Source organism: Megalobrama amblycephala, linkage group LG15, assembly GCF_018812025.1.
Source record: "Megalobrama amblycephala isolate DHTTF-2021 linkage group LG15, ASM1881202v1, whole genome shotgun sequence".
Lineage (NCBI taxonomy): Eukaryota > Metazoa > Chordata > Actinopteri > Cypriniformes > Xenocyprididae > Megalobrama > Megalobrama amblycephala.
The window spans coordinates 8,815,414-8,832,725 of NC_063058.1; the positions used below are offsets into that span (position 1 = coordinate 8,815,414).

Here is a 17,312-nt window from a genome sequence, read left to right on the forward strand (position 1 = left end):
GAAGTTCAATCATAGATTTGAGTTCGATGCATGATGTCTGTGCTTCGATGCGGCTGTACAGGCGCATAACATACGTCATAACTAAACGTATCTGATTGGCTTACGGGTAACCAATGATTTTAAACTTCAGACAAGCGCCCCCTAGCGAGAGAGAAAACACTTCTCTATTATGCCATTCCAGACTCTGTCTACGAAGCAAAGTGAAGTAGCAGAGTCTGGTATTACCAGGCTAAGAGGCAACAAATTCTGAACTAAAACCCAGAACCTAATTATGTGATTTTTTCTCCTGTGCACCCAGCATTCATAATCGCACAGGATAGGGATGTCACGGTGAGGAAATTTTCACACAGGTATATCGTATATGGTATTGTATATCGCTTTTCATTTTTACTTTTGAATTTGCGATCATGCATACTCTTTCTATAGGCCTATACAGCTGCATGAAAAAGTATGTGAACCACTTGCAGAATCTGTGAAAATGTGAATAATTTTAATAAAATAAGTGAGATCATACAAAATGCATGTTATTTTTTATTTAGTACTGTCCTGAGTAAAATATTTTACATATAAGATGTATACATTTAGTTCACAAGACAAAACAATAGCTGAATTTATTAAAATAACCCCATTCAAAAGTTTGTGAACCATTGATTCTCAATATTGTGTGTGGTTACCTGGATGATCTATGACCGTTTTTATGTTTTGTGATGGTTGTTCATGAGTCCCTTGTTTGTTCTGAGCAGTTAAACTGAGCTCTGTTCTTCAGAAAAATCCTCCAGGTCTTGCAGAAATTTCGGTTTTCAAGCATTTTTGCATATTTTAACCCTTTCCAGCAGTGACTGAATGATTTTGAGATCCGTCTTTTCACACTGAGGACAATTGAGGGACTCAAACACAACTATTAAAAAAGGTTCAAACATTCATTGATGCTCCAGAAGAAAACACGATGCATTAAGAGCTGGGGGGTGAAAACTTTTGAACAGGATGAAGATGCCACAATTTTTCTTATTATATTTAAATATTTGTTTTTCATTTAGTACTGCCCTTCGAAAGCAACAGAAGATACTTGCATGTTTCCCGGAAGAAACATTAAGTACAATTTACCTTGATATTTAAATTCAAAAGTTTTCACCCCCCGGCTCTTAATGCGTCTTGTTTCCTTCTGGAGCATCAGCGAATGTTTGAACCTTTTTTAATAGTTGAGTTTGAGTCCTTCAATTGTCCTCAGTGTGAAAAGACAGATCTCAAAATCATTCAGTCACTGCTGGAAAGGGTTCAAATATGCAAAAAATCCTTGAAAACTGAAGAATCTGCAAAACATCAAAAAAACAGTTGTGGATCATCCAGGTAACCACACACAGTATTGAAATTCAATGGTTCACAAACTTTTGAATGGGGCCATTTAAATAAATTCAGCTATTGTTTTGTCTCGTGAACTAAACGCAAACATCTTTTATGTAAAATATCTTACTCAGGACAGTACTAAATAAAAAATAACATGCATTTTGTATGATCTCACTTATTTTATTAAAATTATTCACATTTTCACAGATTCTGCAAGTGGTTCACATACTTTTTCATGCCACTGTAACTTGCAGACATCAGGGAGCCGCTATTTATATGTGAGGTATTGAAATTGCTTTTGAATGTGCATTTGTTTTTCACTCGAATTCGTAATTATGAGTACTCTGTGTATAGGGAGCAGTGATACTGACCACAGATGAGATATGTCAATGACGCTCAGGATCTGTTGCGCACCAAATTCTCTGCCATCATCCTGTTAGTCATCTCATCTCTCTTTACTCTCGTTGCATAATAAGTAAATTCTGACTTCTGTTGCGACTATGCAGCTCATGCTGTAATGGAGCAGGGCAGACTCTTATATGAATATGTGTGCACTGCTGTATGCAATTCAGAGATGTAATTTAACATACATAAGACAAAAAAGGCTTTAAGGAACTGTGTTATATCTTGACATCTATTTACTTTCATCATCTTAGATGGCAGTACATTACCTTTGGCCTCTCACACAAAGTACTTCCACAATCACTGTTTTTCTTGTCAAATATAATATGGTCTGTATATGCAGTGCAATCAACTTGTGTTTCCTTGACATGGCCACAGACTACAGAGCAGGGCTCATCTCTTGATAAAATGGCCAGGTATTAGAGCTCTGCTATGACTCGTTTTAAAATATGAATTACGCATTATACTTCTTTTGAAGAAAATGCGTCATTTTGACAGACAGGCAATTTGTAATGTTGAGCAAAGAGTAAATATTTCACTGGTGAAGTATGGCTGATAAGGGTGTGGCACAACATACCTGGATCAAGAAAAGACCTCTGAGGCACTCTGTAAATATATATATATATATATATATATATATATATATATATATATATAGACAGACAGACAGACATGGATAGATATACACCCACCCACCCACACATTGACTCCCAACACTGATCTTAGTATTCCATTGGCAGAGAAGCAAACCAATCTCCACTGTTTCACCCCTGAGAAAGGACATTTAGAGATGGTTGCTCTTGCCTAAGCATATCAGTCTCTTATATTTCATAAATAATAAGCCCATTTAAAAATATTGAAGATGGTAAAAGAGTGAAGCTGTACAAATAAGAGGCAGCTGCAAATTCTTGAAACAACTGGAACTGTGACTATTCTGCCATTCTGGCTGCTTCAGGACTATCCTCACCTTAGGTTACAGAAAACTTGGGGCTTAATAGCTCAAAATTAACATACCTATTTCTTTTCTTTCTTTCTCTTTCTTTCTTTTTTTTGCTCAAGAAAGGATAAACATCCATCTTAATATTTCAAGCAGTAACTGCTGAACCCAACGTTGATTTTGGAAGGAATGCATTTTAGGATTCAACTAAATTCTTATTTTACAAATCCTATCTGATCATATCTAAACTCTGAAAATGATCTAATCAGTTCAAAACCTTGTTTCAGATATGCCTTGTGACAGTGCATCAAATGTCTGGTAAAGGAAAAAAAGCAAAACAGTTGAAAGAATGAATCTCAGAACTATTCTATCAACTATTCCTTTAAGGCCGCTGTTAAACTCAACAGCTACGTTTTCCTCAAGGTCTCTGCATTCAGTGTCATGCTTCTCAAAGGCTTTATCTCTTCTATCCTGTCGTCCACCTGGCTCTGGTATTTAGCAGGTTGGTCTGGAGTCCGAGCATTGCCTGGGTTTGGATAGGACTGTGAAAAGTCACATCCCCCCTCCAGCTCCTGTCATAGTCAAAGCTAGTGTCTGCTCGTTTCCCTGCATCCTGAAGGATGACTCAACTCCACTCAAATGCTGGGAGCACCCTGCAGAGGCTAAGCTTGATCTGGCTGGGAGCCATACATCACGTCTCCCTTGGTGTTTGCCCAGGCCGGCCAGCCCCCTGGAACGGCCACAGAGGGGAACACAAGCTGACTGTGACAACAAAGACCACAGTTGCAGGAATCACAGGGGCCTACTAGAAGTATCACCAAAGCCAGAGCTGTCAGCATACAAAGAATGCAGGGTCATTTATATCCTCACAACTGTCAGTTTGACTTCACCACCCTATCTCCATTCTTTCTGTAAGCCAGTCCTCGCCACACGCAGACCATGAATTAATGCCCTTATCCATACGCTATTTAAAGTGCATATTTAGTGAAACTTTATCTCTCTGGTTAGCCAACCTTTTTTTCTTTTTACTCATGAAAGATTAAAGTTTATGAGTACTTGGCCAGGAAATAAAGAGTGCCCATCACACATTTCATTGCAAACTATGACTTGATATCAAATCCCGTGAGAGTTGTCTGAAAATGGCTCCATAAAACAGCATTTTAGGCAGTTTTATAAGTCAATTAAGGCAAGCTTGTGTGTTCCACAGCCCGGGTGTCAAATCAGCCTGCCCACACACTACCAAAAGCTCCATATGGTTGAACCACACGCAGCTCAGGGCAGAGGGAGGGTTCTGTTTGTTAGTGTGTCAGATTGAAAGCATAAATATCTCTTGGCACATGAACACAGTCTCAAATGTTAAAGTTTTGGTATGCCTTAGCTAAACAGGTTAAATGTCTGTGAGAAATCCTTAATTTCCTGGGATATCTTTTTTCTACCCTGGTCTGAGCCACAATAAAACACTCCATTTACACCTCTGAGAAAATATCCTGTCAGATATCATCTCCAATTAAACCTCCATTAGTTCTCTTCTGTCTTTTTCCGCTGGCGATCCTTCTATTTATTACGGCATATGGCACCCAAGCAATTACCTGTCCATTACTTGGGCGTAAATGAATTATAAATCATCTTTATAACCTTGAGGTGTGAACTCCTGGGACTTGGAATGATTTGTTTGTTACTCATGGTATTGATTTTACTCCTCTGTGTGTAAATTAGACTAAATTCTAATAAATGTACACATGATTCACACCTGAGTGCACCCTGACTTCCCAGCCAGCACTTATGAACAATATGCTACAGGAAGCCAAAGCTATCATTTCCTTTCCACTGAGAAGGAAAACACTGGCATTAGCCAAAGCCCCACACAAAAGAGAAAGAAACTGACATATTAAACAAAAAGCCTGTAGTAAAGATGTCCATCTGTTATGCTGTCACATGCACATTGTAGACTTAATTCCACACAGAAGTACCTCCACACAAAAACTAGTGTGCTGCCTACATAGACAGATTTGACATGTTCTACAAAGGTAACATATCGGTGCATCATTCTTGACATAAATAGCTCTCTTCACGTGAAGCACGTGATAGACTCAACGCTAATTGCTAATTATGCAGCACTCTAATAATTCAGCATTTAATTTCTTTAACTGAGCTCTGTGCAATGCATTATGGAATTTTGCAATGCATTATGGAATATTCTGTGAAGAATACACGTGTGGTTGTATCTGCCTACCTTCAGCTTTCACAGTTGGAGTGTGCCTATGATGCCTTAAAATGCTCCCTGTGTAGGTAGCTCCTTGGTTTTGGATCAGAGCCTGATCCACTCTGAGTATGTCTTTGCCATTTACAGGGTGCTCTACAGGGGTTCAACTGGAATTTGTAGGAAAGGTGAGCAAGCTTCCAGACAAAGCTCCAAAAACAAAGGGTCCATCTGGGACAGCTTGGCTCAAGACGGCACATCCTTTAGATCCCTGCACCTTTAAACACAAAGGCTCCTTGTATCTCCCTGTAAGCCAATAAGGAGTGTTGAGTGGCCTCCCTGACTCAGTTGGCTTTTTCCAGATGCTCACTGTGGCAAAAGATCTTCTCAAAGAGAAGAGAAGGGGAGAGACAAAGACAACAGAAAGATTCTGGCTTGGAGGATTATAACAGACCCTCATGGGATGATGGGACTGCCTCTCTTCTTATAGGTAGCAGTTAAATCGCTTTAAGTCTGCACCGCTCACGCCAAAAACACAGCGACTGGCTAACAGAGTGCCAGCTTTTACACCCACACACCTGGTGTTCTGCCAGAGAAGGGGACTATTAACCAGACCAACCTTCAAAAGAATCAGCTCTCTTTATATTATTATTTTTTTTAAAACATCCATTATTTAAGCAATTTGCCTGTGTTTTAATGAGAGGCGGCACTTTTCAGTATCCTGCAAGCATTCTGATATGAATTAACCAGTATAATTCCTTGTGACACTTAAAAATAGCTCTCATTTGGTCAAATTGATGTGTTTGATATGCAGATATTAAGGAACTTTAATAGTAGCTTGGAAAGTAAACACAGCTGCAGTAGCTCGCAAAACCATTTATTTTTAGCTTTTGCCATGTACGATAACTAACGGGTACCAGAAGGAAGTATGTCAGATTTTGTTCCTCTCTCAACCGGAGGTTTTTTAAAGGATATATTTCAGGATGCTACGAGATTGCTGACAGTTGTGCTAGACGGTTACCTCATAACCGTCCTTTCCAGAAATGTGCTGAGCAGTATGGAGAAGAATTTTAGATAGCATGCATTTGTGCATTTCTCTGTTGTGGGGGTAGACCAGAGCATGATACCAGAAGCTCCCCTTTTGCCCCCCTCCAAACTTTCCCTTTCCACCCCAGACCAGACCATTTTTACTATGTAATTTCTGACCCAGTCTGTTTCCATATTGCTAACCACAGCATTCCATAAACATGATGGAATCTTTGTTGCAGGCAGTTTAAAAAGAGATTTTCCCCCATTTTTGACACAATTTCCCGTAGGCCTACAAGGATATGGAACATTACTCATGAGTCGCGCAGCAAAGCTAGTGAGAAAATGTCTTGCGTGAACAATAGATGGTTAAACTAATGGGACATTAATAAGTTGAGAAGGGGGTCAGGCTCCTGTTCCGTTATGAACCTGTTAACCTTGAACATTATTAGCACTAATTAAGCCCTTTAAAAAAATATAAACCTCCACTGCTCGAGTCTTCCAGGATTTTGGAAGAGGAAAGAGCAGTGTCACTGTTCAGAATCTGCTTTATTTTATTAACCGTAAAATGAACTTCATCAAGGACAAAGGAAGAAAGTGATACATGATCGCCGCTAATGACCAAAATGTCCCCAAATGCTCTGAACTGGATACAATAACTTCACTTAGTTCAGTCACAAATGTATAAAGGCTTCCGTTTGCGCCTTGCATGAGATTATATTTATTCATTAATATGTTACAGCTATTTCATTCATATATAATGTGTATATTTTCCACCTCTTCAACTCCACTTCTTAATAGACCGCTGTTTTCAGAGGAAATTCTCTTAATAGTTGATCATTTATTACACTGAAACCCTTTTCAAATAAAGCTAAAATCAGACTTATCTAATGTGATGATTGGCTTTTAGCCTAAGATCTTGCTTAGGGAGACAGAGAGAGATTGAGGTAAAACACTGGCCAGTGGACATGACTCTAGAAGCTTCGCTGAAGCCAAAGATAAGTGAGTTCTAGAAGTTTGGCAACGACTGCCGTTTACTTCCACTTTTCTTTCATATCCTCTCAGCAGCTCTCAAAGACATAGGACAGCCCAGCGCCACATGAGCTAAACTCCCTTATTCTTCGGCTCAGTGCCTGTATCAACTGAAATGCTGTATGTTCAACTGACGTTGAGGTTCAGTTAGGGCCAAACAGAGGGAGAGTGGCAGGGCAAATCACTCAGCGCCTAAAAGGGGAATTACCTTTCCCCAAATAAAACCACAATTATAAGCAGTCATTACATCACTGTAAAGGATGTTTTTTTTTTTTTTTAAATCAGACTTTTTATTTGGGCTTTTCTCTCTTGACAGGTACCATTAAACAAGAGTGGAAGAAGGGGGTTGAAATACTATGTCACAGGCCAGATTTAAACCTTTATCTCCTACATGAACACCACTTCTCAACACATCAAGACAACATGTTAAATGCTACACTATGGCTTTAATACATTTTTTTAGCACAGATTTCAGCCTTATTATCATGAGATCATGAGAGCAAGAAAATGTGATGATGTCAAAATTTACAGCTGAGTTTTGTGGTTTGTTGCTTTGTGGTTGCTAAGATGTAATGTTGCTGTATGGTTACTTAGTGGGTTTTAACATTGTTATGAGCTAGCTAAGGTGTTTGGGCTGGCTGATGAAAGAAAAAAGGAAGCATGTCTGTAAATATTGTCGTGTTATGTGCAAGCTTGTGTATGTATGCAATCACAAATATCTTGTATAGAGATACAAAACAAAGGACTCCAGTAAAGAATGTACCTTGACCTCAAAATTTGGGACTTTGGAACTGTTTTTAAAGGGTTAGTTCAAAAATGAAACAAGCACACAACTGAAAATATTTTAAAAGAAATCTGAGAGATATCTGTCCCTCAATTCACAGTCCATGCAACTATCACTTTGACCCTTCTAAAAGTTCATAAAGAGATCGTAAAACTAATCCATATGAATTGAGTGGTTTAGTCCAAATTTCCTGAAGAGATCAATCCCCTTATATGATAAATAGACTGAATTTAGGCTTTTATTCACAGATAAACATTGATCAGTGAGCCAAGATCCTATATTTTTATATTATGCCTTCTGCTGAAAGCTACAATCCTTCATGTCAGATGCTCACAAACTAAAAGAGAACTGCCTAATTACTGTATAACTTTGCTGAACATCATCTCTCCTTTTCAGAATATTGGCTGATATTTTAAAGCACCATTTACAAGCAAAAAAAGCGCAAAGACATTTTAATTAGCTCAGCAGTGGGTTTCTATTAAACTGTCATATTTTTTCCATCTAAAGGAAGTGATTCTTAGCCCCAGAGGGTAGTATGCAGGTCTCAGAGAAGATCCATTGAAAAAATTTGATTTTGCTTTGTTAATAACAATAATAGATTAAATGTAAAAATCTTAATCTTTGACAAAGCTTTTTTAAGTCAATAAAACAAAATACATTGTATAAATTTGCATGGATGACAGTTGTAACAAAATATATGTGGAATGTTTTATATAAAATAAAATTTAAGCAACTTTATTGTTAATGCTAATCAATATTAAGTATAATTTGAGTTTGTGGAAACACATTTCTAGTTTGTGTAGATGTAATGGTTTGAGCCCTACTGATCAGGCCGTGAGGATGCAAAACAGTTGTGAAATACTGATCTAGCTTTGTGAAAATAAAACTGGGGAAAATGTATAAAACCACATGTTAGTTCTGTGTGGATTGGCTACTTTTGTGTTTACTTTTAAATTAAGAATTGCACCTTTTAGGGCCTTTTGTTGTAATTTAAAATTTTTCCAGACTTACTGGATACAAAAGGGATTCTTTCCATTCTGTGAGAATTAGCTCAGAAAGGTGGTCTTGAGTGTATGGGTCTTGGAAGGAGGGGGTGGGGGTGGGGTGTTTGTGGCTTTAGGCAGGTCAAGTTCATTATTTCCACACAGGACAGTTTAAGTACAAATCAGGATCAAAACTATGGCATGTGGCAATGTAATTTCACTTGCTGTTAAAAGTTAAATGGAAGGGGAAGGGAGTGAAGTTTAGGGTGAGGCCTGAAAGTAAAAGGTGAATGCTAGAAAAAAATGGGCCGTTAAGGAGAGGGATTTAATTTTGTATAAAATTCCAGGCCTGCCACTAAAGCAGCCTCTGACTCCTTAAAATAAAGGATGGGCGTCAGTGTGACGAGAGCCTCATTCAAACACTTGTCATTATTCAATTTTTTTTGTCACATTCTATTTAAATTGTTCCTGGAGGCCAAAAAACAGTAGTCGGCTAGCCAGCAGTAGAAGGGAATTCCAGGCAATGAACGGGTGAGTCAATTTGTACCCACATTTTCCTAAAGCATGCGTCCTTTAAATAGTCCAAGGAAATGTCCAAATGACCTAATTACAACTCAGCCTTTTCTAAGTATACCAGTCTGTGTGTGATGCTTTATTGGAAAGAGATGACAAAAAAATAAGTGTTATGTAGCCACCTAATACAATTTATTCCATTTAATTTTGGAATGACGGATCACTGGAAAGTTTATGAGTGCTTTTCTGTCTGAACAGTGTCTTACAGTGGTGAAAGATTTGACTTTTTGAAAGCTCTGATGGTCTTTGAACTTCTCAGTGCAAAATCTCAGTGTGGGCACAAAGAAACACGTAATATGTGAATATTAGGGCTGTCAACGTTAACGCGTTAACGTATGTGATTAATTCAAAATCCTTAATGTGTTCATTTTTTTTAAAGCATATTTAACACAAAAAATTACGGAAGCATGTGAAATTGCGTCATAACATACTTTACGTCACGCAGTTAGATTATTTTAAAGTCCATGCTGATTATATCAGAGATGGCAGAGAGAATTATTCATTCCAGTGTCCATTTTGCTTTAAAACAGGAACTCCTCATATTCTGTCATTGTAACTGAAGAGTGCGAACCCTCCCGCATCGCGCTGTTCCTGTCTGAACGGAACATGTATATGTTCCTGTTAGGGATGGAACCGTTCGGTTCTCCACCCACGGTTCGGCACGCGCTTGCACCGTGGTTCATCCCAAATCTGTTGACGCATTTATAATAGGGTTTGTTGAAAACAACGTGCAAAACAGACAGACGGATTCGGCTAATGTACATTTCAGTCGATGGAAGTGCATTCTGGTTTCTCAGTACGTTACAACTGCGATGATCAAAAGAACATGGACAAAACAGTCACTGTAAACAAATGTTCAATGACGTGCCGAATGCTCTATGACCAGTTGTTTACGCCGTCATCACCCGGGTGTTGATAGCGCGAGAGTGCAGGTGAGACCTGAACATCTCACGTTGCTATCTTTGTTTAAACTCATTTAAACCATGACAACTTAAACATTAAACAACTCTGTGGGGAGATTTGTGTCTTGCACCTAAATGCACAAATTCACACAAAAATTATGTCAACATGCCCATCTTAGCGAGTATCCTAACAAACATAGTAGATTATATCTTAAGAGAAAAGCGAGACAGACAGCGCATGTGTATGTCTCAGTGTACTGGATCTTTGAATTATGTCTTAAAGGGACAGCAGTCTAATATTCCTGCTTTGTGTGTTTAATGTTAATCAAAAGACAAAAAACGAAGAAATCACTCATGACTGAATAGCTTTTGTAACTTAATGTTTCATCTTTATTTAATTATTCAAATTAGTTTTTATGCAGTGATTTTATATTTGATTACTTTGTTCAATTTCTGTATCTGAAAACTATTGTTAGATAGTTGAAAAACCTGTAAAGCATTGTTGATTTTTTGTTTTGTTTTTTATGGGTGCTTTGGTGTACATAAATGTATGAGTTATATTAAATCACATCATTTGGTTATTTGGTGTCCTTTTTTTTGAAAGACATCTAAATTTACCTTGAAAAATAACACTTCAATCTGATGGTTTACTTTGCTGGATATAGGCAATGATGGCAAAATGGACGTGTTAAACAAGATGAATGGTGTATGCTTAATTTCACGATAAGTATGCGATTAATTGCGATTAAGGGTGCACGATTAATCTCGATTAAAGAAATTAATCTATTGACAGCCCTAGGGAATATAGACACAAACTCAAATGTACACATTCGATAGAAGACAGAACCATAAAGTACCTCAGGCGAATGTTGTTAACTGCTACTACCAACAATAACATTCTTTAAATGGCTCAGTCATACTGCACCTAACAGGGTCATGTCTACTCTTATTTTGTACACCAGCCTTTAAAAACAACATCCTTTTATTGAGCTTATATTCTGTGCTTTGGAAGATGAAGTAGTAGTCAAGTTCAGAGGAAATGACCAGAAATTGATCAACTGCTATGTGCGCTTTGCATTACACTATGGAATTTAACAAAGTGTTGAGCTGGTGACCACTGCTAAAAGCATTTCTATAGATTGACAGCTGCACAGATGCTGTATAAATACAAACAGGAAACAGAGGAGCACAGTTATGAGACTTTCAATCTTATATGTCCAGTCTGAGTAAAAGACAGACATTCAGCTTGTGACAGAATGTCATTTCTTTCTCAAAAAAGTGGTAGTTAAGCTGTATACTTTGGTGACTGAGTTTGCCAGCTCCACTGCTGAATGACTCTCTCTCACATGTTGAGTCTTTGAGGCTGGCGGTGGGGTGCTGGTGCATGCTGGGATGTCCCTGGTGTGAGCTGCTGTTTATGTGGCCTGAGGACTGCCTGATGTGTCGCTGTGATGGAGTGAGAGACCGCTGCTGAAAAGAGTCTCTGTGCAATGCTGCAAGATCACCTTACACAGCCACTTCCTGCTTCCGCCCCCTTTCCTCACAAGCAGCCCAGTGTACCCACTTGGCCAGTGAGGAAAAAAAAGTCAAAACAGAGGGGTTCAGTACGCCCGGCAGTGTAGCACAGGACCCCATTCATCTTCCTCCACTGCTCCAGGATGACTTTATTTTTCAAATTCACAAATATTTCCCTGTGAAAGCCCCTGAGGTTCAGGAGAGAGCATGTGCTTGACTCTCCTCTGTCTCTGATCTGAGGCCTCTGAGGCACCGCTTGGCTCCTCAGTGAGCGTGTTACAAAAATCCTGTCATGAGGGTGATGTGCAGTGTCAGTCACTGTGAGGGGTCTTGAAGGGGCTACAAAGGTCTATTAAGATGTATGGGGCAAGTCAAGGAGGTTGCCTTTCCCAACAAAGTGGACTCTTGAATCAAGTCACTCCAGACCTGGTGGTCTTTTGGGGTGAATGGGTGGTCACTAAAAAGTGGGGTAGTATAGGTATAGAAATGGAGTTGGGTAGAAGGGCTATTAAGGTGCTATTCCTGGAATTACAGAGCACCATATGGGCTGACCACAGCTTTAGAGACAAGACTGTGATAGTGGGGCACACCTTATTTGTGCAGAGGCCCTTGTCCAGGTGGAACAGGGAGTCAGGGGTGTTTAAGATTCCTGGGGAAATGGCAAAGTGGGTGAATAACTGGGAACACAAACAAACCTAGGGGCATTAATGACGAGGCTGGCGAGAGCCTGGATGTTTTTCCTTCTCTACTTGCTCATCTAATGAAAGTAAGAGAGAAAGTGGGGGCGTTGAGAAAGAAACAATTTTTTCTCCTTCACTACAGTTGCCACACTCTCTGTCAATGGACACAGCTTAGATTTCTTAAAGCTTAAGACACATTTACACAAAACAGCACCCGATACGGCTGCTCCTGATGGGGGGGATAGGAAAATATTCACCCGGCACTGCTGGCTTCCTCCCTGGGCTACCCCTTGGATGTCAGCCCCACATCACTGAGAGAAGAATGACGCTCTGTACAGTGGCTGCATGGGGCCATTCATAACTGTGAGTCTGGCCACAGACAGCATGTACGACCAACTGAGATCTTCTGGAACAGAACTGGTACTGATCCACTCTCTTTAGCACAGAACTGGTATTGATGGTCCACTCAACACAGACAGACCCAGTAGTCATTCTCACACACTGGTCTAGGGTCAGTAGGGTCCAAGTTTGCTGGCAGAGGCCTCATTCAGGTGGGCTGTGCTGGGGTCAGTCATGAGTGGACCTGTTTATTGACAGAGTGACTGGATTGATCAGATCCCATTAAAACTCCCATCATTCTCAGTTCCCTGTTTGGCTTAACCAAATATTTATTTCCATTATGCTAATAGCATGAAGTACCGTGAATGTAAAAATACTCTCTTGTGGAGAAGTCCAATGTAGCAATACTCTCCTGTAATGTGTAGATTTGTTGTGGTTTAAAAATGCAGCAAACAAAATAGACCAATCAATCAAAACAGAATGTTCAAATGCTAATCACCTCACCACAATTCAGTAGGTTAAACTGTCTAGACCAGGGATGAGCAACTTCGGTCATGGATGGACACTTTCCTGCAGAGTTTAGCTCCATAACTAATCAAACACACCTGCCTGCAATTTTTAAGTAATCCTGAAGACTTTGGTTCGAATTTTCAGTTGTGTTTAATTAGGGATGGAGCTAAACTCTGTGGAATAGTGGCCCTCCAGGACTGGAGTTGCACATCCCTGTGTTAGACACAATACAATGGGCTAGTTAAGCATAGAAGCTAATGCTTAAGGCTAGTCACCTGAAGGCTGCTGGGTTAAAGCCTGTAAGAAATGAGACATGAGCATTACCATGGTCCTTGATCAAGACACTTCAGGGGAATGATCCCTTTAATAGGTGTACTGTATGTGGTTTCATATAAAAGCCTCTTGTAAAGAGTTACTCGCTAAACATGTCCAACTTTAAAGAAATGTCACGATAATTCACCAGATCTGTGTTACTTTTCCTCCTCATATTAGAACAACTTTCAGGCAGCATTATTTGTCCAAGCATAGGTGCCCAGAGATGAGCCTCTGTCTGTGCCCCCCTCCTGCGTGGGCAGATTTGGCTCATTTTAGGTACAGTGAGTATGAACCTGATGGCCAGCTGCAACAAGTGCCCTCTGTCTATTAGACCACTGTAGACTTTTGGTGGTTCAAGGGAAGCAGCCAAACCAAAGCAAGGCCTGGAGCTAGATTGAACGTAGAAATAGAGTGACTAATTCATAGTTTTCATGACACATGCCACAAATAGCGCATAATCTGAAGCATCACTCAACTGTTTTTCCTTTTGTGGTATGATCTAGTGGTCTGTAGGGGTGGGAGAAAAAAAAATATTATCAGATGCGTTGCGATTTTCTCTTCAACGATTCTGGATCGATTCTGAAAATTTCAGAATCAATTCTGAGTTTAGTTTTTAACTGCAAATGCACAATGGCACTATTTGTGCTTTAGAAACAGCCATAGTCTCCTTACTTTCAATTCCACACACATACACAAACACAAAAAACCCTTGAACCATCCATAAATAGTCTTCCATAAAGTTTGAAAAGGTATAAGTGAATTACAAGGGCAATTGCGGGCTTTATTGCATAGGATATAGGGATGTGCATCTCCATAACTGAGGCTGATAGGATATGCATAGCCAACGATACGTTACATTAAAGATGCATATGAAGCATGATGCTATGCAATTCAATATGTAGGGCTCTATGAAATACTTTTAATTTTTTCTCAAATTCTGTTTTCAGTTTTAATTTTTACTGGATTCAGTTTTATTGATAAAAAACATGTCTAATTAATTGAATTAATAAAAAACAACTTTATTAATTTGTTTACAATAATAGTAAGAATAAATAACTATGATCCCTTCATAAACCATGGCCTTTGTAGTGCCATGTTAATCTGTATTCTATGACTCTCGACACACCTCGGTCTCCATAGTGCTGTGATATGTCATATTCACGTAGCAGCGGTGGTGAAGAGAACACGCTTGGGGAACTGCTTAGAGAGGAGAAATCAATCTACATATAAAACATTTGTGACAAATTATTAGTCACTTTCTAAATAATAAAAGTATTGCGCATCTACTAATAATTAATAATTATTAATAAATATTTTTTTACCGATGCAAATATGTTAGAAATTATGCATAACGATACAAATGCCAACTTGTATCAAATGCACACTTTTTTAAATCGATGCATCGCTAACTTTTATGCCGATGCACTGGCGCAAATCGGTGAATCTTACCATTCCTAATAGGATATGCGTTGTGAGAAACACGCACTTTGCTTGATGTTACACTTGCAATGTGTGGTCTCGCCCGCCGGTATTCCAGTGTTTTCCATTTCCAAAAGCTCTATGAAGGCATAATTTATGCCGTTTGGAATGCAGTAAGCCTATTTCAATACACAAAACTCACTGACAGTCAGCTGCTTTCAAAAGTTCAAATCAAAAGTGCATCTTGAGACAAAAACAATGCCAGCGCAAACCCTCTTTAGGCATTAAAAATGCATATGCATACTGCATATGCATTTGTAGGAGTTTCCCTTTCAGACGCAAAATTTATGGGAGGAGAGTATTTAAATGAATCATGCAATGTGACTTACTAATGTAATGCTAATTTGCGCTGCTCTTGGTAGATTGCACTGGTCATTATGTAAATTATTTGACTGCATCTATGTTCTTTAATCTCCGCGTCAGCAGTAGATCACGCACAAAACTTGCCATTCTCTTCGGCGCATTTGCGGAATTGGTCATCTGGCCAAAAGAATAGTTTTAGAATCGGATCTTGACTCCAAGAATCAGATCAGATTGTGAAGTGCCTAAAGATTCCTACCCCTAGTGGTCTGGGCTTCTAAATGAAAGGTGGTGGGTACGAAACTCACAAAGTGCCATCCATTAAAAGTGCGCTGGAGCAAGGCACTTTATTAGCTTTCTCCAAAATTGTAACTGCAATATGCTTTCTGTAAATTGCACATTACTTTGTATATATTTGCTAAATAGTTTATTAGTTTGTTGTACCAAGTTTACAATAGAGGTCTTATCGGGTCCTAAAATCTGTACCCGACCCGAATAGACCCAAACTTCTTACACGAACCCGATGTGCATAAATTATTTTTTTAAGGAAAAACCCGACCCGAGGCAGACCTGATGAAATTAGACCTGAGTCCGACCCGACCCGAAGGCATTTATTTTCGAACCTGACTGGACCTGAATGTAAACGGCATCGACTTGTGCACAGCCTGAAGCCCCGCAGTCAGTCAGAAAAAAATCACCCTGATCTCATGAAAGTGAGTATCAATAGCATAATTTTCTGTTTCTATTTGGTGTGCTATTAATACGCAGAAATTACCATTGGCGTGCATATGATACGCACGTGTTTGACGTGCATATAATACGCACTTGTCGCGTGCATATGATTCACACTTTTATGCGTGCATATGATACGCAGTTTTGGCATGCATATGATATGCAATTTGTTGCCGTACGTATAATGCGGCCCTACCCCACACCACTAATCCTACCCATTGCATATCATATGCATGCAAAAAGTAATTTCAGCGTATAAATAGCATGCCAAATACAAACAAACTCTATAGATATGCAGTACTAGGAGATTGTGTTGGAAAAAATCCTGGTGTCCTGCTGACTGATTTGGCCACTGCTCCATTACTTTTTTATTTATTTACTTATTTATTATTACTTTATATTATTGCCTGCCCAATGGATACAAGTTATTTCTGAGTTTGGCTTTCAATTATGACTTATGAATTATATGGATTTGGATTTGCTAGTGTTGTCAGCAATGCTATTTCAATTGCGGCGAAGGGCTTCTGTACACACACACTCACAAAGCCTGCATGAACAAGCAGCGTAATGAAGCGAGTGGCTTTTCCTGGTGGATCTTATAGCTATGAGAAGGATTTCTGTATGAGAGGTTACAAACGTTCGTTCCTTTTTTATGTGCGTTTCTCAAAAATGCACTTGACATGAATGCGTAAGTACATGCTGAAGTGCTGAAATGTCAATCACTCATTACTGTTACCTCAATACGTCCAATACCTTTGACATAATGTAATTTACCTGATAAATATGTGATTAAAGTTTATTTTAATCCATGCTGACAGCGCTCGTTGAAATGTTGCTCAGTAGCTGAGTCTAAATGCAGTAGAGCCCATTGCACGTGGATTCCGAGAGTACTTAGAAAAAGTGAGATAACGTTGTCATAGAAGTGTTTTAAATGATAAAATTTTATTAAATGCCAGCCATAGTTTAAAAGAATTCGGGTCTTCTCAGGTCCAGTCGGAAAAAAGCACATTTATTTTAAATTAGCCGATACCCGAGACCACTAATACCGATCCCGACCCGTGTCCGAGGCACTAATTGAAGTTTTGAACCCGAACCCGCTCAGGTCTCAGGTTTTTGGATCCCAGTGAACCCATGAAGACCTCTAGTTTACAAGGCATTATTTTTTACCATTCCAGAAAACAATGAACAAAGCACAAAAGAATAATCATAAAAACGCTGTTACCAATTGATTAATACTGCCACAATTACAAAACCTACTT

The 17,312-nt window shown here is 39.1% G+C and overlaps 1 protein-coding gene and 1 long non-coding RNA gene across 10 annotated transcripts in view; one reads left to right on the forward strand and one right to left on the reverse strand.

The window, feature by feature from the left end:
• The window catches only part of LOC125247829, a 51,735-nt gene extending 42,887 nt beyond the window's left edge, over window positions 1–8,848 (forward strand). Inside the window, exon 3 of the long non-coding RNA XR_007180191.1 lies at window positions 7,258–8,848. This is a non-coding gene — a long non-coding RNA (uncharacterized LOC125247829). The remainder of the gene's footprint in view (window positions 1–7,257) is intronic.
• Window positions 1–17,312, reverse strand: part of LOC125247827 — a 363,538-nt gene that overhangs the window by 13,797 nt on the left and 332,429 nt on the right. The window lies entirely within an intron of this gene.